A 23887-nucleotide genomic window follows, 5' to 3' on the forward strand; every position below is an offset into this window, starting at 1 on the left:
TGCTCCAGGAATATTTGCTGGAAGAATGCCATGGAAGCTGAAATGGACATAATACATAAGAATGACACATAGGAGCTAGTTGATAGACTAGTAAAAGAAAGATTATAGGTGTCAAATGGGTGTTTAGAACCAAGAACAATGCAGATGGGTCTCTGAATAAGCATAAGGCCAGGCTGGTTGTGAAGGGGTACAATCAACAACAAGGTGTTGATTATTTCGAATCCTTTGCACCTGTTGCAAAATTGGATACCATAAGGTTGTTGTTTGCCTTAGCTACTCAGAAACAGTGAAGGTACATCAATTGGATGTAAAGTCAGCATTTCTGAATGGATTTCTCAGGGAAGAAATCTTCATAGAACAGCCTGAAGGATTTAAGGTTGCTAGTGAAGAACATAAACTCTACAAGCTCAAGAAGGCTTTGTATGGCCGAAAACAGGCTCCAAGGGCCTGGTATGACAAAATTGATGCATACCTGTCAAGGCTGGGATTCTAGAAAAGCATTAGTGAGCCCACACTTTATGTGAAGAATGCTTTGAAAGAAACCTTGCTAATAGTTTCACTTTATGTGGATGACTTATTGGTTACTGGTTGTAGGGGTGAGCTGATGGAAGATTTCAAGAGATGCAAGATGTTTAGGTTTCCCGAGACCTAGTTACTTAAACATTTTGTAAGGCATGACGTTAATACTAGCCCCTAGATCAGCTAATGCATGATTAACATCTAAACTACCAATTAAGCAAGAAATAGTAAAGCTCCCTGGGTCTTTTAGTTTGTTCGGTAGCTTATTTTTCAGTATAGCTGAGCACACTGCGTTTAGCTCTACATGCGACGCCTCATCCAATTTCTGCTTATTTGCTAAAAGCTTCTTTAAAAATTTCATTACGTTTGGCATCTGCGATAGAGCTTCAATAAACAGTAAGTTAATATGTAATTTTTTTAAGAGTTTAAGGAATTTACCAAATTGTTTATCTAAGCGGTCTTTCCTTGTCGCGTTGGGGTATGATACACGAGGTTTATATTTAACAATCATTGGTTTGTTTGCATTTTGATCTACCTCACCTTGACCTTTGCTTACTACAGTTTCTTGCCTCGATTTTAGTTCAGGCTCAACGACTCATTCGTCATCTTGAATATTAATTGCGTTGAGTTGTTCCCTTAGGTTAGGTTCGGTATTACTTGGCAAACTACCTTGTGGTCGTTCAGAGATTAGTTTGGAAAGCTTGCCTATCTGAGTTTCGAGGCTTTGGATTGATGGTTGTTGATTTTTAAGTGCTGTCTCGGTGTTCTGAAAATGGGTTTCTGACACTGATATAAACTTTGAGAGCATCTCTTCAAGGTTTGGCTTCTTGTCGTATTCGTAGGGTGGTTGTTGTAGCCCGGAAGAAGTTGTGGTCTTTGATTTCCTTGACCGCCCCATGAGAAATTGGGGTGGTTTCTCCAACCTGCATTATAAGTGTTACTATATGGATTGTTTTGAGGTCGAGGATTATTACCCATGTAGTTTAATTGCTCGTTATCCATGCTGTGGCCATAAGGTTGGTATTCCGAATGGTTTGTTCCAACATTACTTGCTTCGCACTGCATTACTAGGTGAACCTGTAAAGAATTAAGAAAGCCATTAATCTTTTTATTTAAGAGTTCTACCTAATTAGAGAGCATGGTGACCGAATCGACGTTATACACGCCGACTGTTTTCGGGGGCTTTGTTCTCATGACTTGCCACTGATAGTTATTCAGTGACATCTCCTCAAGAAACTCATAGGCATCTTCAGGTGTTTTATTGTTGATGGTTCCACCAGCAACTGTGTCAACCATTTGCTGAGTCAAAGGATTCAGACTATTGTGGAATGTTTGTACTTGGAGCCAAAGTGGTAACCCATGGTGAGGGCACTTTCTCAGTAAGTCCTTGTATCTCTCCCATGCATCGTAGAGTGTTTCTAAATCCATCTGCACAAAAGAAGAGATATCATTACGTAATTTAGCCATTTTAGCCGGATGAAAATATTTTAGTAATAATTTTTCGGTCATTTATTCCCAAGTAGTAATTGACCCTCGTGATAACAAGTTCAACCACTGTTTAGCTTTTTTCCTCAATGAAAAGGGAAACAACCGAAGACATATGGCATCATCAGAAACGCTATTGATTTTAAATGTATTGCATAGTTCTAAGAAGTTGGCTAAATGAACGTTGGGATCCTCATCCTGCAAACCATCAAACTGAACAAATTGTTGTATCATTTAAATGGTGTTAGGTTTTAATTCAAAAGTATTTGCAACAACAGTAGGTCTAACTATGCTTGATTCAGTTCCTGTTAAAGAAGGTTTAGCGTAATCATACATAGTGCGTGGAGCAGGATTTTGATTAGCCGCAATTGTAGGAGGTAACTGATTGTCTTGGTTTTCAGCAATCTCTTCGGCTGGGGGTTGAGTATCGTCTTCTTGCTCGTTCTCTGTGTATCTTAAGCTGCGCCTTATTTCTCTTTGGTTTCTACGAACTGTACGATCGATTTCTTCGTCAAATAGTAATGGTCCCGATGGGTTTCTAAAAACCTGCCAAGAAAAGGAAATAGTAGGTTAATAAATATTAATAATAAAAAAATTAAATTAAATTGCAAAAAAATAAATGGCTAAAGTAATAAAAATTTAGCGTTCCTAAAATTTCAGTTCCCCGGCAACGGCGCCAAAAACTTGATCGCGTGGCTTCGTGATAGGTTTTAAAAATTTATAATTACTCGTTCTTGAACTAACTATTATCGTGATGTAGACAAGTGTACCTATCGAACAATAGTATAGTTTTAGCAAGACCGGATTGTCGAGCCCAAAGGAACTAAAAGTACTAGTAATGACTGCCTTTTTATTATCTAGCCTAAGAATAAGGGGGTTTTTTTTAACTAGCTAATTAACTAATCTAAGAATTCACAGAGAATGGAATTGGGGGATTACTTTTGGAAAATGATTGAATTAAGACAATACCTAAAGAAAAATCCACCTAGACTTTACTTGTTATTCTGGCTCCGAATCGGACGATTTATTCATTTAACTTGTTCTGTAGAGATCCCTAAGTTATGTTATTATCCCTATTCAAGACTAATAATGTCTAATCTCTAGATTGAATAATTGAGACTTTTCTCTAATTAACACCCTAGGGTTACATTAACTCGATCTATGGATCCCCTTATTAGGTTTCACCCTAATCCGGAAAATTCTTGTCACCCTATGTCTAGACGCGCAAACAACTCCGCTTAATTATGACAAATGTACTCTTAGACAGGGTCTATTCCTCCTCTAAATAAGAGCTTATCTTGAATCAGTATCTTGGGATATCAAAACAAGAATTAAGAACACATAATTAAGAGCAAGTTAAATATTTATCATACAATTCAGAAAATAATAACAAGATTAGTCTTAGGTTTCATTCCCCTTAGGTATTTAGGGAATTTAATTCATAACTAAAAAGGCAAACATCTTAGAACAATAACGAATACAAAACATAAAGAAAACCCAAAACTCCTGAAGGGAAATTGAGGGGAGATCTTCAGTCTTGATGGTGACTCCGGCTTCTGAGATGGATCAATCAGCTTCCTTCGAGTAATTCCTTCCTTCCCCTCCATGTGTCCCCTTTTCTTCCTCCTCTAAGGTTTATTTATAGGCTTTGGAATGCCTAAGAGTCCTCAAAATTATCCTTTTCTGAATTTGACTCAACTTGGGCTCGGCAGGGATACGCCCGTGTCACACGCCCATGTGTAATTGCTTCGAGCTGTGCTCGAGCCTACCAAATTGACACGGTCATGTGGTCTGCCCATGTGAGGAGGTCCAGGCAGTGTTGATTTCGTACTTTGGCCCATTTTCTCCGTTTTTGGCTCGTTTCTCAATCCTTTTGCTCTCCTATGTTCTCCAAAGTATAAAACATGAAATTAAAGCATTAGGAGCATCGAATTCACCAATTCTAATAGGAAATCATCAATAAAATGCATTAAACATGGGGAAAAAATAGTTATAAATTACGGTTTATCACAAACCCCGGGGGTTGATGCATGAAGACTTCAGTATCAATATCCCCATTCAAGAAAGCATTATTCACATCAACTTGTCAGAGTGACCACCCTCTCAAAGCTACAATAGACAAGATGACTCTGATAGTAGCCGGTTCAACTACTGAACTAAATGTATCTTTGAAATCACAACCAGGAACTTGAGAGCAGCCCTTAGCAACCAAGCATGCCTTTCTGTGATTAATAGACCCATCAGGATTTCTCTTAATTTTGAACAACCATTTGCAGCCTATTGCCTTCCGACCAGAAGGTAAAGACACGAGATCCCAGGTAGAGTTAGCCATCAGCGCATCATACACAGCTTGGACAGCGAACTTCCACTCCGGGTGAGTAAATGCCTCCGTAGCGAAACAGGGCTCAAACTCAACAGCCTCTACGGTTAAAACCCTGGGCTTTAAAACTTTCGCCTTGGATAGAGTCACCATGGCTTGAACATTTCCCGAAGCAACAGGAGAACCTTGTGGCGGTACTGTTGGTGACTGACTGATAGGAAGAAATATAGAACAAGGCTCTTGCACATTAGAGCCTGAAGCGATTGAGACGTCATCGCAGGTGAAATACCTGATCCATCTCGCACAACCTCATGCGCTGAATCAGGAAAAGATGCGGAAGGGGAAACCACTTCGAGGCGATGAGAATCAGGTTGACAAAACATGGAAAATGTTGAAACAACAAGAACATATGTAGTACATTGCATAGAACCATCAGTATCATTCTCCACAGAAGACACAGACAAGAATCGAGTTTCATAAAACACAACATGATGAGATACTAACACCTTTCCATCAGGGAGAAGACAAAAATAGCCCTTATAATGAAAACTGTAACCTAAAAATGTACAGGGTTGAGATCAAAACCCCAGCTTATGTTCAACAAAAGATCGTAAAAATGGAAAACAGCAGCAACCAAATGCCCGAAGATGATCATACTAAGGTTCACACTCACAAAGCTTTTGATACGGAGACTCACCTTGAAGAACCGAAGTAGGCAATCGGTTGATAAGATAAATAGCACTACAGAAGGCATATCCCAGTGTTTCATAGGAATATTAGCCTGTGCCAACAATGTGAGTCCGGTTTCCACTATGTGTCGATGTTTACGCTCAGCAACCCCATTTCGTTCAAAGGTGTGAGGACACATCAGACGATGGATAATTCCCTGATTAGCAAGAACGGAGGCAAAAACTCAAAACTCACCTCCCCAATCACTCGAAACTTCTTAATACGTTTCCCAAATTGAGTGTCGACCAATTTCTAGAACTGAAGAAAACAATCAAGTGCTTGAGATTTTCTTTTAACTAAATATACCAATGTAAAATGACTACACATATCCATAAACGATACATAACATGAATTCCCCTCACAAGCAACAAAAGTCTATCCCCACAAGTCAGAAACCACCAACTCAAACAATTCCACAAATTCAGTATTAGAATGAGTAAAGGGCAATTTATGGGATTTTCCTTTTTGACAGGCAATACAAACATTAAAAAGAGATTTCTTATCAACAACAATGCCACGTTTATTTAAAACAACATTAACAACTCTAGACGACGGATGGCCGAGCCTATTATGCCACAAAGTAAAATCATCAGAAGAAACAGAAGAACTAGCATGAAGAGCAACATTATGAACATTAGAGGTCGTAGTAGACGGAACAGAAACGTCAACTGAAAAATGATAGAGCCCATCACAAACTTGGCCCCGCAGCAATATTTCCCGCGTCTGGACATCCTTAATAACACAATAGAGTGGGTGAAATTCAAAAAACACGTTGTTATCTTCAGTAAACTGTGACACAGACTTGGGATTCTTACGAATGCTTGGAACACACAAGACATTTGTCAGACGTAACAACTTGGACAGAGTGTAAATGACCTTGTCCCCAACAGATGTAATCTTAGTAGGAGCCCTATTACCCATTAAAAGTTCAGAATTACCTGAATACGGAGTGGTGGCATTTAAATCGGTAACATTCTGACACACATAATGCGAAGCACCAGAATCCGGGTACCAAGACGCAAGCCCAACTGGCGTAAGAATATATAGATCACCACTACCGCAACTAGAGTCATATCATGAGGTATCTAAAAATTTTGAAGCATGAAAATTAGGAATCCTGGGCAATCTAATGCATTGCGAATTGTCAACATCAAAAACCCGAGCACGAGGCTTAGTTCACCATGGAACCTCAGTCGGGGCAGTTGGCAAAGTGCCCTCAATATCGACACAATTAGCAGCGGGAGAACCAGGGGATTTTTGAGACACATACGGAGCACCACGAACAGGCCCATCTGGCAGAGCAGGCGGGCCACAGGGCTTAGAAAAATGGCCTAAAGCATGTGAGGGCCCGTAACCAACACTAGGCCGAGGGAGTTAACCATAAGGCCCATAATATGGGCAGGTACCATGTAGTGCAGCATGTGGTGATAAAGCATCAAAACCTGGGCCATCATAATTACCAGCCCAATTAGGTTGGGAATACCCAAAATAATTACCATACTCCATTCGGTGAGGTGGCCACCAGGATCTACCCTCAATACGTTGCTCAGGAGCAAACCCACGAGACCGACCATATCCGTCTCTACCAGCGACTGGAGCGCCATCAACGTGAGAGCCATAGTATCTGTCAAAATGGTAGTAACACCGCTGTGCAACATGGCCAAAACGACTGCAAATCTGGCACTGCACTCTAGACCGAAAACCTTGACCACCATGTAATCCCGACAAGAATTATCCGCCACGCGCACCACGTAAATTAGAGTCAATAATGCCAGACACTTCCTCCACATTCGCAACCATCGGGATCTCACATATCGCCTGCATCAATCGAGTTTCGAAGCCCATCAGTATATCAACAAGTTTCTTAAACTGCAAGGACTTCGATGAAATAGAAACTAGCATAAAAATCGAGTCAAACTCAAAAGGAAGATCAGCGAGAAGAACCTCTACTTTCTCAGCCACTGAAACACTAGATCCCGACGACTCAAGGAGTGCACAAAGAATCTAAATCTTTGACACATATTCTTTGATAGTAGATCCACCCTTCTTCAGTGCATGAAGGTCATGTCAAATCTAAGACACCTTTTCAGTGGAAGACGCTACAAAAAGATGACTTGCAGTACTCCAAATATCAAAGGTAGACTTAGTTGAAATGATATAGGAAAGCAAAGAAGCATTAACCGTAGAAAGGAGCCAGGATGCGAGCAGCTTATCCTGCTGTGTGAACAAGATTGCATCTGGATTCGAAACAAGACTGCCATCAGGCAATGGCACCAACTGCGGTAGAGCAGTAACAGTACCATCCGAAAAACCTTAAAGATCATAGCCTTCAACAATAAGACGCACTTGAAGTTTCCATTGAACGAAGTTCGTCTCATCTAATTTCACTGTTTTATGATGAGGAAAACTGTGAACTAGCCGCAAATGAGAGAAAGGCATGTTAGCAGATTCACCAGAAGGAGAATCGATAGACGGATCCATAAGATCGGAGCGGAAGCAACCACCAGGAACTAGGCAACTGATACCATCTTAGAATCTAAGGTAAATCTCTAAAGAATTCAAAAATTGAAGAGAAGTATCCAATTCTGTATTTTAACCATATCTCATCTGTGTACAATGAACTGATATTTAAAGAGAGTGACTAACAGTATTTGGCTAACAACTCTGCTGATCACCTTAACCACCTCATAACAAACCATAACTAATTTCGTTAACACTCTAATAGAGAAGTACTGCTGGTACATGTCTAATATTCAATGCAGGAGCTACAAGCAGTTTGGTCACATTGAGAAGGTTTGCAAAAATAAAAGAATGGCACAAGCTCAGTAGCAAAATCAAGCTCAAGCTACTGAGGATATACAAGCTCAGGACGAGCATGTTTTCTCTGCATCCTATTATGCAACCTCAAGCAAAATTAGTAGGAACTAGTTAGTAGACAGTGGCTACACTCACCATATGGTATCTGATGAAGGACTGTTCAAGAATCTTGATAGAAGCTTTGCTTCCAAAGTCAGGATTGGAAACAGAAACCTCATTGAAGTTAGAGGTAAGGGTAATGTTGTGATCAATACACATTCAGGTAACAAATTAATTTCTGATGTTCTTTTTGTACCTAATATAGATCAAAATATACTTAATGTTGGTCAGTTGATAGAAAATGGGTATTCACTTGCTTTCAAGAATCACTTCTATATTATTGAAGATCCACTTAGTCAAGAATTAGTCACAGTAGAAATGACTAAGAAATATTTTGTGTTGGATATGAATCAGTTGGAAGTGAAGGCCTATACTAGTTTTGCTGATAAAGCTAGTTTATGGCATAAGAGGCTAGGCCATGTCAATTATTGATCACTTGGTTTACTGCACAAATTAAACTTGGTTGAAGACATGTACAAGGTTGAAGTCAATGAAAAAGTTTGTGAGATTTGTCAGCTTGAGAAGCAAGTGAGATTGCCTTTTTCAGTTAACAAGGTATAGAGAGCTCGAGACAAGCTCTAATTGGTCCATACTAATAATTGTAGACCAATCAAGACTTTTTCTTTGAGTGAGAGCAGATACTTTGTGTTGTTTATAGATGATTTCACTGGATTCTGTTGGATCTATTGTCTGAGACAAAAGTCTGAAGTGCTTGAAGCATTTTGCAAATTTAAAGCCCAAGCTGAGAATTAATCAAGCTACAAGATTAAGGCCCTAAGATCAGACAATGGAACCAAATATTTGTCATAGAAATTTTAGAAGCTGTGTGAGCAGGCTGGAATTCACGATCAGAAAAAACCATCTATACTCCTCAGAAAAATAGAGTTTGTGAAAGAAAAAATCAAACTGTGCTTGATATGGCTAGATGCCCACTGTTTAAAAGTAAATTGACAAGAAAATTTTTAGGCTGAGGCTGTAAGCACCTCAGTGTACCTACTTAACAGACTGCCAACCAATGCTGTCAAAGAAAAAACGCCTTTTGAAGCTTGGTTCAGACTTAAGCCAATAGTTTCACACCTAAACGTGTTTGGTTGTGTCTGCTATACTATCATTCAAGCCAAAAACAGAACCAAACTTGAAAGAAGATCTATGCTAGGGATCTTTATTGGTTACAGCAGCACCAAGAAACGCTATAGGGTCTGTGATCCCTCAACAAAGAAGATCATGGTGAGCAAAGATGTGAAATTTGATGAAGGAAGAGTATGGAATTGAAATGAAAAAGATGCAAGCTTGAGTGAAGAAGACCAGCAAGACAGCAATTTGTAACCAGCTGAAGGAGAGCCAATTGATGATGATTTTGATGATACACATGTAAGAGGCACAAGAATCATCACTGACATTTATCAAAGATGTGCTGTTGCAATACTTGAGCCTACAAATTTTGATGAGGTTGTCAGAAAAGAATGTTCGAAAAGGACCATGGAAGCTGAAATGAAGATGATACACAAGAATGGCACTTAGAAATTAGTTGACAGATCAGATCAGAAGAGGGTTATTTGTGTGAAGTGGGTGTTTAGAGTCAAGTACAATATCGATGGCTTTCTAAACAAACACAAGGCAAGACTTGTGGTGAAGGGATACGGCCAACAGTATAGGATCAACTTCATTGAGACCTTTGCTCCTATTGCAAGGCTAGACACGATAAAGCTTTTATTTGCCTTGGCAGCTCAAAAGGGTTGGAGAGTACATCATCTGGATGTGAAATTTACTTTTCTGAATGGCTTCCTCAATGAAGAGATATTCATTGAACAACTAAATGGATTCAAGGTTCCTGATGAAGAGGACAAAATCTACAAGCTAAAAAAGGCCTTATATGGTCTGAAGTAGGCACCAAGGGCCTAGTATGACAGGGTTGACACATACCTTTTTAAGCTCGGATTCGAGAAGAGTATCAGTGAACCTACTATTTATGTGAAGAAATCAGAGAATGAAACTCTGCTGATTGTGTTACTATATGTGGATGACTTGTTGGTAGCTGGAAGCAAGAGGGAGCCAATTGAAGAATTTAAAATACAAATGCAAGATATTTTTGAAATGACTGACTTAGGAGAAATGACTTACTTTCTTGGTATGGAAGTGAATAAATCAGACAATGCCATCTTCATAAGTCAGCAGGCCTTTGCTTTGAAGATTCTAAACAAATTTTGCATGTCAAATTGCAAAATTGTTAGCACGATAGTGGCTCAAGGTGAAAATTTAACCAGCAATGGGAATCATGAAAGGGTTGATAAAAAGGAGTATCGAAGTCTGGTAGGTTGTTTGCTCTACTTAACAGCTACAAGGCCTGATATCATGTTTGCTGTCAGTCTTCTATTTAGATTCACGTACTGTTGCGATGTTGTTCATTTTAAAGCAGCAAAAGGGTTCTCAGATATGTGATAGGGACTTTGAATTATGGAGTGAAGTTTGAGAAGGGAAAAGCACTCAAGCTGACAGGGTATTCTGATAGTGATTAGGCAAGGTCCATTGATGACATGAAGAGCACTTCTGGCTACTTCTTTACTCTTGCTTCAGGGGTTTTTTGTTGGTGCTCAAAGAAGCAACAAACTTTTGCTCAATCAATAGTTGAAGTAGAGTACATTGCAGCTGCTGCAGCTGTTAATCAAGCCATTTGGCTTAAGAAACTTTTATGTGATTTGAATAAAGATCAAGCTGAAGCTACTGAAATTAGAGTTGACAATCAGTCAACTTTTTCCATAGCTAAAAATCTAGTTTTTCATTGCAAAACCAAGTATTTTAAGATTAAGTATCATTTTGTTAGAAAGGCTGAACAATCGAAAGAAGTTAGACTGGTTCATTGCAGCTCAGAAAATCAGTTTGCTGATATCTTAACCAAGTCTCTCAGTGCTACAAGGTTTAATACTTTAACGAGAAGCATTGGTGTTTGTTGCATATAGTCCAATGAGGAGTGTTGAACTTTGGCCTGCAATGCAACATCAAACCAACATGGAAGCCAAAACAGTGTAGCAGCAACATTTTGTTCATTTGTAACTTGATTTAGTTCTTTTGTAATTAGCATTTAAAGTTGGTAGGATTAGTTGTTGATTTATGTTTGATGTAATAGCTGATATGTCAGCTACATTTTGTGTGTAATTCAAGCTTTCTTTTAGTCAATACATTAGTGGGAGCAATTATGTATTAGGAATCTGTCAATGTAACATACTTTGTTCCTTTTATTCTTAATGAAAATACATATGAAAATCAGTTTTCAAATTTTCATCTTTATTCAATTATCTTTGCATTTGTTTCCAGCTTCTTTTTTCTTTTGTTTTGTTGCCAAAATCCCAACAATGAAAAGGGTTAAATCATTGGGATGATTAGAAGAATAAAGAGTAATCATGGACACGGGTTCGAGAGTGAAGATTTTGATGATTTCTGTAATAAAAATGGATCAAACATGAGTTCTCTGCTGGCAAGACACCACAACAAAATAGATTTGTGGAACGCAAGAACCACACTATGCAAGAAATGGCAAAGGTGATGCTCAACAGCAAAGGTGTGTGGCTCACAGGTTTTGGGCTGATACAGTGAATACAACAACCTATGTGATTAATAGGATTTTTATCAGGCCAAAAACTCGTATGACCCTCTACTAGATACACATTTATATACAATATGTGCATGATGCATACAGCCTTTGTGGCGGATTTTCAAGTGAGACGCAATGAAAATCATGATAGATTTCATTGGGAAGAAAAATAAACTAATAACCAAGGAGTAATGTTAAATGTGGAAACAAACATCAGTATGTTACCCGGATGAAATACAGCAGTTACAAATGTATGTATGTTGTCCGAATAAAGTACGTTTTTGTAACAAGCAACCTGTACATAATTTGACAGAAAACTTTTTTAACTGGATAAAGTTGGTCAAGTACTTTCCAGTTTTACACAGGTCCTAGGTTATCATTAGGATGTATTTAATGCTTGTTCACTTCTACAAGTCAAAAATCTTATTCTTCATATGTAATAGCTCTATATGTACATTTTATACTTGATGAATTAATGTAAGGAGAATAGCCAATTCTTGTTCTCTCAATTTCTCATTCCTTTTGCTTTTGTTCGGTTGGTTACTTTCCTTGCAACTCTTATTTCTTTGAATCTCAAACTTATTTCATACTTAATCCAGAATTATTTCTTTGTTGCTCTAGATTCAACAAAAGCTTTATATTTCATCCGGAGGACTTTGTTCTATTTTTCTTCCTGTGTGAAAAACCCAACAAATGGTATCAAGAGCCTAAGTCTTTGATGACCTTGGTTGTGTGTTGTTTGTGAGTGACTTGTGTTTGAAAGAAAATAAACAGAAGCAATTTTTTTATTGGTCTATTTGTTTACTGCAAGGATGAGTTTTATACCACCACCACCTATCTTTGCTAGAGAAAACTACCACATCTGAGTAGTAAAAATGAAGACATATCTCCAACCATACGACTTGTGGAATGTTGTAGAAAATGATGTTGAACCACCTACATTGAGGGTCAATCCAACCATTGCACAAATGAAGCAACACAGTGAAGAGTGTGCCAAGAAGCATAAAGTAATGGCCTGCTTGAAAATTGGGGTCTCTAATGTAATCTTCACAAGGATAATGGCTTGTGATTCACCAAAGCAAGCGTGGGAGAAGCTAAAGGAGGAGTTTATATGGTCAGACAAAGCAAGAAAGCAACAACTGATCAACCTTTGAAGGGATTTTGAGAATCTGAAGATGAGAGAGTCAGAGAACATTAAGCAGTACTCTGGCAGAATAATGGCCAGAGACAACAACATTAGCCTCCTTGGTGATAATTTCAGTGAGAGCAAAGTTTTTAAAAAGGTCATTATGACTCTCCAAGAGAATTTTAAGTCAAAGATTTATTCATTGGAGGACTCTAGGGATTTATCAACATCTCATTGTCTGAGTTGGTAAATTCCCTATATGCACTTGAGCAAAGGAGGGCCAACAGGTAGGAAGAGCATCTTGAAGGAGCTTTTCAAGCAAAGGCCAAGGAAGGATCAGGTTCTAGTCAAAAAGAGAAGAAACCTTGGGTCGATAGAAGGGAGAAATCAAGGAGAGACGCAAAGAAGAAGAGGTTTCCACTATGCATTCACTGCAAAAGACTTCACATTTAGAAAAGAACTACTGGCATAGACCAAATGTTTAGTGCAGGAGCTGCAAACAGCTGGGACATGTTGCGAGGGTGTGCAAAAAAAAAAGGGAAGGCACAAGCTCAGCAGCAAATGCAAGCTAAGGCTGCTGAGGATCTTCAAGTTTAGGAGGAGCATATTTTTACAGCCTCCTATTTTGCAACCTCGAGCAAGGTCAGTTGTGATTGGCTAGTGGATAGTGGCTGCACACACCACATGGCAGCTAATGAAAGGCTGTTTAAGGAGCTTGACAGAAGTTTTTTCTCAAAGATCAGATTGGTAATGGAGACCTGATTGAAGCCAAAGGCAGGGGCAATGTGGTAATCAACACAAAGTCAGGTAACAAAGTGATTTTTGATGTACTTTTTGTGCCTGACATAGATCAGAATCTACTTAGTGTTGGTCAGCTTGTAGAAAAAGGTTACTCACTTGCTTTTAAGAATGGCTCATGCATTGTTGAAGACTCTTGTGGTCAGGAGTTGGTCACAGTAGCAATGACAGACAGGTGTTTTATGCTTGATGTTAATCAACTTGAAAAGAAGGCTTACACCAGTCTTGTTGATGATGCTGGTCAATGGCAGAAGAGATTAGGACATGTGAATTACAAGTCACTTGATCAGTTGCATAAATTGAACTTGGTTGAAGACATGTCGAAAGTTAAAGTCAAAGACACGGTCTGTGAGGTTTGCCAGCTCGATAAACAAACCAGGCTGCGTTTTCCAGTTGATATGGCATGGAGGGCTCGAGAAAGGCTTGAGTTAGTCCATTCTAATGTCTGTGGACCAATGAAGACCACTTCCTTAAATGACAGTAAGTATTTTGTGCCGTTTATTGATGATTTAACTAGGTTTTGCTGGGTCTATTTCTTGAAGTAGAAGTCTGAAGTATTTGAAGCCTTCAGCAAATTCAAGGCATTGGCTGAAAATCAATCTGGTTGTAAGATTAAGGCTTTGAAAACTGACAATGGCACTGAGTACATGTCTGAAAGGTTCCAGAAGTTGTATGAGCAAGCAGGGATTCACCATTAGCTGACAACAGTCTATACTCCTCAGCAAAATGGAGTATGTGAGAGGAAGAATTGAACAGTACTTGATATGGCTAGATGTTTGCTATTTCAGAGCAAGCTGCCAAGCAAGTTTTGGGCTGAGACTGTCAATACCTCAGTGTACCTACTCAACAAGTTACCAACCAGTGCTATGAAAGAAAAGACTCCTTTTGAAGCCTGGAATTGAATCAAGCCTTCTGTTTCACACTTAAAGGTGTTTGGCTGTGTTTGATATGCCCTTATTCCAGCTGAAAGAAGAACCAAGCTCGAGAGAAGGGCTGCTCCAGGAATATTTGTTGGCTACAGCAGCACTAACAAGGGCTATAGGGTGCATGATCCCTCAACAAAAAAAATATTAGTGGTTAGGGATGTGAGGTTTGATAAATGTAGAGTATGGAGCTGGAATGATGCTGATGCAAGGTTGACTGATAAAGATCAACTGGACAGCAGTTTGGAGCTAGCTAAAGAAAGGCCAATTGATGATAATTTTGATGAAGCGCCTATGAGAGGGACAAGGACTATTGCAGACATCTACCAAAGATGTAATGTTGCAATAGTTGAACCTTCAAATTTTGAAGAGTCTACTAAAGAAGAATGATGGAAGAAAGCCATGGAAGCTAAAATGGAAATGATCCATAAGAATGACACATGGGAGCTGGTTGATAGACCTGCAAATAGAAAAATTATAGGTGTCAAATGGGTGTTCAGAACCAAGAACAATGCAGATGCGTCTCTGAATAAGCATAAGGCCAGGCTGGTTGTGAAAGGGTACAATCAACAGCAAGGTGTTGATTATTTCGAAACCTTTGCACCTGTTGCAAGGTTGGATACCATCAGGCTGTTGTTTGCCTTAGCTACTCAGAAACAGTGGAAGGTACATCAATTGGATGTAAATTCAGCATTTCTTAATGATTCTCAGGGAAAAAATCTTCATAGAACAGCCTGAAGGATTTAAGGTTGCTAGTGAAAAACACGAAGTCTACAAGCTCAAGAAGGCTTTGTATGGCCTAAAAAGGCTCCAAGGGCCTGGTATGAAGAATTGATGCATACCTGTCAAGGCTGGGATTCGAGAAAAGCATTAGTGAGCCCACACTTTATGTGAAGAAGGCTTTGAAAGAAACCTTGCTAATAGTCTCACTTTATGTGGATGACTCATTTGTTACTGGTTGCAGGGGTGAGCTGGTGGAAGATTTCAAGAAGCAGATGCAAGATGTGTTCGAGATGGCTAATTTAGGTTTGATGACATACTTCCTTGGTATGGAAGTTAATCAGAATGACCATGGCATTTTCATAAGCCAACAAGCATTTACACAGAAAGTTCTAAGCAAATTCAGCATGTTAAAGTGCAAGCCTGTGAGCACTCCTGTTGCAGTAGGAGAGAAACTCCCAAACATCAGTGAGCATGATCGTGTAGATGAAAAGGAGTATAGCAGTTTGGTAGGTTGCCTACTCTATTTGAAAACAACAAGGCTAGACATCTTGTATGTTGTTAGTCTTCTATCGAGATTCATGCATTGTTGCAATGTAACTCATTTTAAAGCTGCAAAAAGATTCTTAAGATGTGTCAAATGAACCTCAGACTATGATGTGAATTTTGAGAGAGCAAAAGAACTGAAGCTGGTTGGTTATTCAGACAGTGATTGGGCTGGCTCAGTGATCACATGATTCATAACAAGTAATAAATATTTATAATGAAGATCAAACCTAGACTAACTATTATCACGAAGAAAAGACAGGCGTACCTATCGAACAATAGTATAGTAATGGCAAGACCTGGATATCATACCCAAGGAACCCAAAAGTACTAGTAATAACTATCTTTTTATTATCTAGCCTAAGAATAAAAGGGTTTGTTTATTAAACTAATTATCTAAACTAATTAACTAATTTAATTGAAGCAAAGAGAAAATTTGGAAAAAGACTTGAAGAAAAGTAATTGGTAAAGACGACACCCAAGGAGGAATCCACCTAGATTTCACTTGTTACCTGACTCTGAACCAGATGATTTATTCACTTGACTTGATCCGTGAGATTCCCTAACCTATGTTATTATCCCTTTCGAGACTAATAACGTCTAACCCTCAGTTGAATTAATCAAAATTTCTTTCTTAATTAAAACCCCTAGGGAAGCAGTAAATCACTCTATAGACTCTCATATTAGGTTTCACCCTAATCCGACAAAATCTCGTAACCCTATTTCTAGGCGTTCGATGAACTCCGCTTAATTATGCCAAATCTACTCTTAGGCAGGGTCTATTCGTCCTCTACATAAGCACATCAAATCATGAATTACTACCCAGAAAATTAACTCAAGCATTAAGAACACATAATTAAGAACAAATCAAGAATTTATTATACAGTTCAGATTATAATAACAAGATCCATCATAATTTTTATCCCCCTTAGGTATCTAAGGGGTTTAGTTCATAATAAAATAAGAGTACATCTCAAAAGTACAAAAATAACAACACATGAAGAAAACTCTAAAACCCTTGAAGGAATTCTGAGAGAGGTCTTCAGTCTTAGGGTAGCTCCGGCTTTTGGGATGGATCGTCTGGCTTCCTTCCAGCAATTCCTAGCGTGTAGTTCTGTATTCTAGAAAAGTTCTGGAAGAGGCCCCCTTATTAGGTCACACTTAGGGTGTTTATATAGGCTTTGGATTAGCTTTCTTCCTCCCTAAGTATCCTTTTCCGTGTAAAATAAAACTCTTTGAAAAAGGGACACGCCCGTGTGCCACGACCGTGTGACGTGATTGCTAGGCCGTGTTCATTTTAATAAATTGCACACGGCCGTGTGGGCTCAATGGCCAGGCTGTATGAATCGTGTAAACCTTGGCCGACACCTCCGAAGGCCACGGGCGTGTGAGATGCCCGTGTGGCGAGACTTAGGCCATGTCATCTTCTCGATTTGGTCCGTTTTATCCCTTTTTTGCTCGTTTCTGGCTCCTTTTGACTCTTGGTGCTCTCCCGAGTACAAAACATGAAATAACCAGATTAAGAGCACTAAAATCCACAAATCTAGTAATAAACATCCATAAATATGCTAAGTATTTGGGGTATAAATATGTATAATTTGGCGTTTATCAAATACCCCCACACTTAAACATTTGCTTGTCCTCAAGCAAAATTCTCATTTACTACTAGAATTCATTCCTTTCAATCGCATAAACATTACTGATAATGTTACAAATTATTCCACGAAAAATCATACAGCGAGAATTCAACCATAGGGGCTTTAAAAACCACAAACAATTTAAATCGAATACTTTGATAACAAAATTATAGGTAATCTCCTTCCTTTAAGTAATTAACTTTAGTCCTAAATATACAAGAGATGACATCCTCACTAAAGATTCACTCAAATCACTCAAAGTGTTTAAGGTTCAAGATTAAGCACTCGATTGTCTAACATGAAAAGTTATTACCATAGGCTTGCATGAAAATCAAATCTCCACCACTTGTAAATGATATGATACACTAATCAAAAGGTGTTTGCATGGTTATAATGGGGTTTAGGTTACAGGTATAGATACAAACTGAAGAGACAAAGGTTAGAATCGAGATAATTTCAATATATTACCCCACTATCAAAAAATTAATTACTGAACCACAAACAAATATCTAGAACTATTTTACATGAGTTCATGATAACTTTAGCTTGCTGAGAATTACAATAATAATACTGAGTTTTTTCTTTTTTTTTAAGAACAAATCAAGTCAATACAATATAGAAATCATACTTCATGATTCAGTAACAAAAATGGTGAACATAGTGAGGTAACAATATTAAATTTAATCTCAATAAAAAAAGTAAATTAAGTAAGAGAATTTCAACAATAATAGGTTAATGGGTTAATGATGAAGGTTAATCAATAAAAAAAGGCTGTAGGCTCAAAAGGGGTTCACTAAGGGTCTAATTATGTGGGAAGGCTTTTTATGGAGTAAATGGGTTAAATCCTAAGTGCCTTTATCATCTCAGTATATCAAATCATACGTGTTATCTCGACATGTATAATCGAAGCAAGTTCTAGAATAACAGTTCAATGTTGACACACTCAAACCATAAAAGATGTGAGCAAGAAAGAAAGCTGTAGGCTCAAAAGGCTCAAAAATCTCACCAAAAATTTGGGTTTTGATGTCATTCCTGTATACTTAAGATTTCAAGATAATACCTCAATTTAGGAAAAATAGTCTAAAAATTTTATTTCTAAAAATATCAACTTATCATGCTCGATTCTTTAAGGTCCTATAATCAAATAATCATGCATAATACCCTTGGTCTAATTCATGACATATCAACAATAATTATAGATCAATCAGAATTCATTCGATCAAGATTATGAGAAAATTACTTAAGCACAAGACCAAATTTGGGGATTTGAGAATAATACAAAAAGTTAGGTTTCATTTCACCCCCCCACACTTAAGATGTACATTTCCCTCAATGTACAAAGATAGATTATTCAAAATAAAGAAAATCATAAGAGGAAAGGAGGTGAAACTCCCTGTTATATGGATGCGGAGCTTGATTCTGAGGCTGGAGTGTTTGGGGAAAGTAGTAGCTGCCATTGTTCTTAGCTAGATGAAGAAATTGGGGCGTTGAACATGGCACTCGTGAGGTATTATTTCCCATTTATTTCCTCATTCCGTAAAATATTCCTAGCAGCTTTGCTTGAAAGTCTGTAGAATCATGAAGAGCTTGTTAAGAGTTGGTGTGGAAGAGAGCGTAGTGGGATTACTTATTAGAAATACCAGAAAATGAAAAAAAAAGTAAAATTTACTAATATAGATATGTCTTTCAAAATAAAATAATAAAATTGAAATGAAAATATAAATAAAAATAAAAATAAAATAAAATAAGTACAAGAATAAAAAGATAGGAGGATTCAATGATCCTCGTCAGTGGGGCCCTCAAGTGGTGGCGCTGGGGTGGCGATGTGAAAGTGCTGGCACAGTTGTTGCATCATGGCCTGCATATCGTCCATCTGTCGGTCCCGTCGCTGATCTCGCTCGTGAATCATCTCAAACTATGTAGTGCAATACTCCTCGAAGTGGCGAGTCGGTCGGAAAGGTGTGCCAATGAAGTAGCCACATGAACTGGTCGTTCTCTAGGTGGTGTGGTGGAAGGCTCCTCATGCTATGGGGGAACATCATTAGGAATGTCCTCATGATCCTCCTCATTAATGGCATGAGAGAGACGGTATTGAGGAGGATCGGTCCCACGTTGGCGCTCGATCATCCTTATGTGTAACATAGTCGTGATATCCTGTGGGGACATCTGACCTATCAGTGTAAGCGCTGACAACTGGGCCACGGTGTTGAGGAGGCCGAAGTGTCTGGCAAGGCGCGTCACGTAGGGGCCGATGGAGATCACTCCCTTCCTATGCCACTCGATCTGATGGCGAATGGTGAAAGAAATGAAGTATGCCAAGTCAGTCACGTGTACAGTCGCCATGCACCATAAATAGTAGGCGTCGTGGATGTTGACGACGCTGGTGCTCTCTCTCCTTCCAGTCAAGGTGTGTGCCAATATGGCATAGAGATAGCGTAGGGAAGGAGCGAGAGCTGAGGCTTTCGAGCGGCTGGGGTCGTAGGTGGAAGAGAGTGGTGCCAAAGCTTTCCAGCACAAGGAGGGAGAAATGTGGATATTTTGTGGTAGTACATTCATATCTTCCTCCTCCATAAACTCATCGGTGTAAAGTCCCAGAGCGACTCCAAAATCTTGGACACTCATCGCGCGAACTAGACCGCCTAATCAGAAGTGAATGGTGCCTGGGTCATCATTGTTCGTCATCACCACCTGTAAATGAAAAGTAGAGCATAATTCTAAAGTTAGCTCTAAATAAGTGGGCTCGGTAATAGCAAAGAACCATTCCCATGGGTCTGTGGACAGGAAGGTGTGGATGGCATCAGCTAGCTAAACTTGCTCGACGGTAGCCCAGTCAATGCAGCGACTTGTAGTGAGGGGTCGTGTGCATAGTATCTGAAATAACTCCTCCTACAAAGCTTGCGAAAATTGAAGGAACGGGTGTCGAAATTCGACTGTAGCACGTACCGAGGAAGAACTCGATCCCCTACGTCTCTTTGAGGATGGGACCGTAGCCTTCTTACCTCTTGATGACGACATAATGTTCCTGAAAATACATGAGCGTTAATAGAATCCAAGATACCTCAGCAGTTAAGCAAGAGGCCTAAAACTAGTATATGCTATTTAGTAGCTTAAACAATTCAAATATAGAAAATTCTGAAGCGAATTCCTAACTTGTCTAAAACATATTTGTAATAGTAACAATATCTATGTAAAGCATGTAGAATACTAATGTAGCAACACAAATTGGAAAAATAAGTTGAGAAAGTGAACCAAAGGCTGCTGTAGGGCGGTGCACGGGCGTGTTGGTGGCGAGCACGGGCGTGTGACGTGGGGATATAGCTGTGTGGATGAAAAATGGAGGGTATAGAGAGGGGAAAGTGGGGATTAATGCAAGGGGGTAGATTTGAAGGTGGTTTAGGGGTTGGGGAAGTGAGAATCTGAGGAATGGTGGCTGGAATAGGAATTAGGAAATGGGGAAGGGTAGATTTCGGCTAGGGTTTTGAAAAGGGGAAGAAGATAAACAGTCGTTTTCTTATATAGGGGAGGTTCACAGGGCCTAGGGCCACGCCCGTGTACTTTAAGGGTGAGCCCGTGTTTTTCGAATTTTGCGATTTAGGTCGTGCCTAGCTACTATCCCATGCTCGTGTGTCTTGGGCGTGTGTCGAACACGGCCATGTCACACTGCCGTGCCTAGCTTTGTTCACTTCTCCCACGCCCGTGTGTTATGGTAGCACGCCCGTGTATTATTATACACGGCTGAACGACATGGGCGTGTCTCACGACCGTGTCGAAGAAACAGAATTGAGCCTTGTCCCTGGCACGCCCGTGGTTTTCCATTCCCACGCCCGTGGCTTCCTATCAAGTTCACCCACGGCCATGTCGCATGGCCGTAGGGATTTATCGCACCCCGTGTTTTAGGGAAATCATGTCCTGCTTTCACATGGCCGTGTCTTTTCCCCTGTTTGGCCACAGCTTTAGGCACGCCCGTGTGCCTGGCCGTGTGTACTGAAAAACTTTGCAATTCAAAGATTAAGTTAATGATTCAAAGTGTTAGAAATTAAAAATATGTTAGTGCTCGGGTTGCCTCCCGAGAAGCGTTTATTTATAGTCTAAGCTCGACTTACCTCTCCGTTGAATGATCATGGTGGTTTGAGGAGTTCATACTCCTCATTTCTGCGGTTAATATTAAAATAAGGTTTTAATCGAGTGTTGTTTACCTTAAAAGTGCCGAACTTGGGATAACTCACCTCTACCATACCGAATGGAAAAATACTGAGTACCGTAAGAGGGATTTCCTCATTTGGTATGGTAGTGACAATGTGGGGATCTGCGGCATCTAGTAAGACTTTATCGCCAACCTTAAATTGATTAGAATAGGTATCGGGCTTGTTTTGGAGTAGTTTCGGTTTATCATGTATTCTCGGTTTGTGTGCTCGCCATTCATCTAGCTCTTCTATTTGAAGCCTTCATTCCTCATGGGTGTCTTTGTTCGCTCCTTGATAATAGTGCACTGTCTCCGTTGTCTTGGTTCGAGGAGGTTCTTGCAAGGATGATTGAATATTGATTTTATCATCGACAAGTTTCATAGCTTTATCTTGAGTCTTATAAGTTTTGACTGAATCGCGTGCTTTGAGTGTTACTGTGTCGTCTCCTGCACTAAGTGTTAGCTCTCCTGTGCCTACATTAATAATGGTTCTAGCAGTTGCTAAAAAGGGTCGTCCTAAAATTACAGGTACCTCGTTATCCTTATCCATATCTAAGACGACAAAGTCGACTGGGTAAATAAATTTGTCAATTTTAACGAGAACATCTTCAATAATACCTTTAGGAAATCTAACTGTTTTGTTAGCCAATTGTATGTTCATCCTAGTCTGTTTGGGTTTACTGAGACCTAGTTGTTTAAACATTTTATACGGCATAACATTTATACTTGCCCCTAGATCAACTAAAGCATTATTCACAGATAAACTACCAATTAAGCAAGGAATAGTAAAACTTCCTGGATCTTTCAATTTGTTAGGTGGCTTATTCTTTAGAATAGCTGAGCAGACTGCATTGAGTTCCACATACGATGTGCGTCTAATTTTCTTTTATTGCTCAGAAGTTCTTTTAAGAATTTTGCTGAGTTGGGCATCTGCGACAAAACTTCAATAAAGGGCAAGTTAATATGTAATTTCTTTAAGAGTTTGACAAACTTACTGAATTGTTCTTCTATTCTGTCTTTCGTCATTTCTTTAGGATATGGCATATGAGGTTCATGATTTGTACTTACCTGTTTAGGATCATTATAGTTTACCTCTTCTCGACCTTTGTTCATCGCGTTGTCTTGCTGTAATTCTGGCTCCGGTGCAATGAATCCTTCCTTATTTTGAGTACTAATTGCAATGAGGTGTTCCCTCGGATTAGTTTCAATATTACTTGGTAAGCTACCTTGTGGTCGTTCGGAGATTAGTTTGGATAGCTGGCCTATCTGAGTTTCGAGTCATTGGATCGATGCTTGTTGATTCTTAAATGCTGTCTCGGTATTTTGGAAACGGGTTTCTGACACCGAGATGAATTTAGAAAGCATCTCTTCAAGGTTTGGTTTCTTCTCTTGTTGATAAGGTGGCTGTTGAAAACCCTAAGGATTTTGTGGCTTTTGATTCCCTTGACCATCCTAGGAGAAATTTGGGTGGTTCCTCCAACCTGCATTATAAGTATTACTGTATGGGTTATTTTGAGATCGAAAGTTATTGTTACCCATATAGTTCACTTGTTCTTCTTCAGTTGTAGGATTGAAGGATTGGTATTCTGTATGCACACCTCTGCCACTTGAGTCACACCCCATTACTGGATGTACCTGCGTAGAACCAAGTAAACCGTCAATCTCTTTATTGAGAAGTTCTACCTGATTAGAGAGCATGGTGACTGAATCAATGTTATAAACGCTGGTTGTTTTCATTGGCTTTGTCCTCATAACTTGCCACTGATAGTTATTCGGTGACATCTCCTCTATAAATTCATAGGCATCTTATGGTGTTTTATTGTTGATGGTTCCGCCAGCAACTGCGTCAACCATTTGCCGAGTCGAGGGATTCAGGCCATTGTGGAATGTTGGTACTTGAAGCCAAAGTGGTAACCCATGGTGAGGGCACCTTCTCAGTAAGTCCTTGTACCTCTCCTATGCATCGTAAAGTGTTTCTAAATCCATCTGCACAAAAGAAGAGATATCATTACGTAATTTAGCCATTTTAGCCGGCAGAAAATATTTTAGTAACAATTTCTCGGTCATTTGTTCCCAAGTAGTAACTAGTAATAACTATCTTTTTATTATCTAACCTAAGAATAAAAGGGTTTGTTTATTAAACTAATTATCTAAACTAATTAACTAATTTAATTGAAGCAAAGAGAAAATTTGGAAAAAAAACTTGAAGAAAAGCAATTGGTAAAGACATCACCTAAGGAGGAATCCACCTAGATTTCACTTGTTATCTGACTCTGAACCAAACGATTTATTCACTTGACTTGATCCGTGAGATTCCCTAACCTATATTATTATCCCTTTCGAGACTAATAACGTCTAACCCTCAGTTGAATTAATCGAAATTTCTTTTTTAATTA

The 23887-nt window shown here is 39.1% G+C and overlaps 2 non-coding genes across 2 annotated transcripts; both read left to right on the forward strand.

Moving 5' to 3' along the window:
• The first annotated feature begins 1873 nt into the window (after positions 1-1873).
• Positions 1874-1980, forward strand: LOC121208978 (small nucleolar RNA R71). The gene has a single exon (XR_005904097.1). It is a non-coding gene; the product is annotated as a small nucleolar RNA R71 (small nucleolar RNA).
• A 21423-nt stretch (positions 1981-23403) lies between these two features.
• Positions 23404-23510, forward strand: LOC121209143 (small nucleolar RNA R71). The gene has a single exon (XR_005904260.1). It is a non-coding gene; the product is annotated as a small nucleolar RNA R71 (small nucleolar RNA).
• Positions 23511-23887: the final 377 nt, after the last annotated feature.

This window comes from Gossypium hirsutum, chromosome A10, assembly GCF_007990345.1.
Source record: "Gossypium hirsutum isolate 1008001.06 chromosome A10, Gossypium_hirsutum_v2.1, whole genome shotgun sequence".
Lineage (NCBI taxonomy): Eukaryota > Viridiplantae > Streptophyta > Magnoliopsida > Malvales > Malvaceae > Gossypium > Gossypium hirsutum.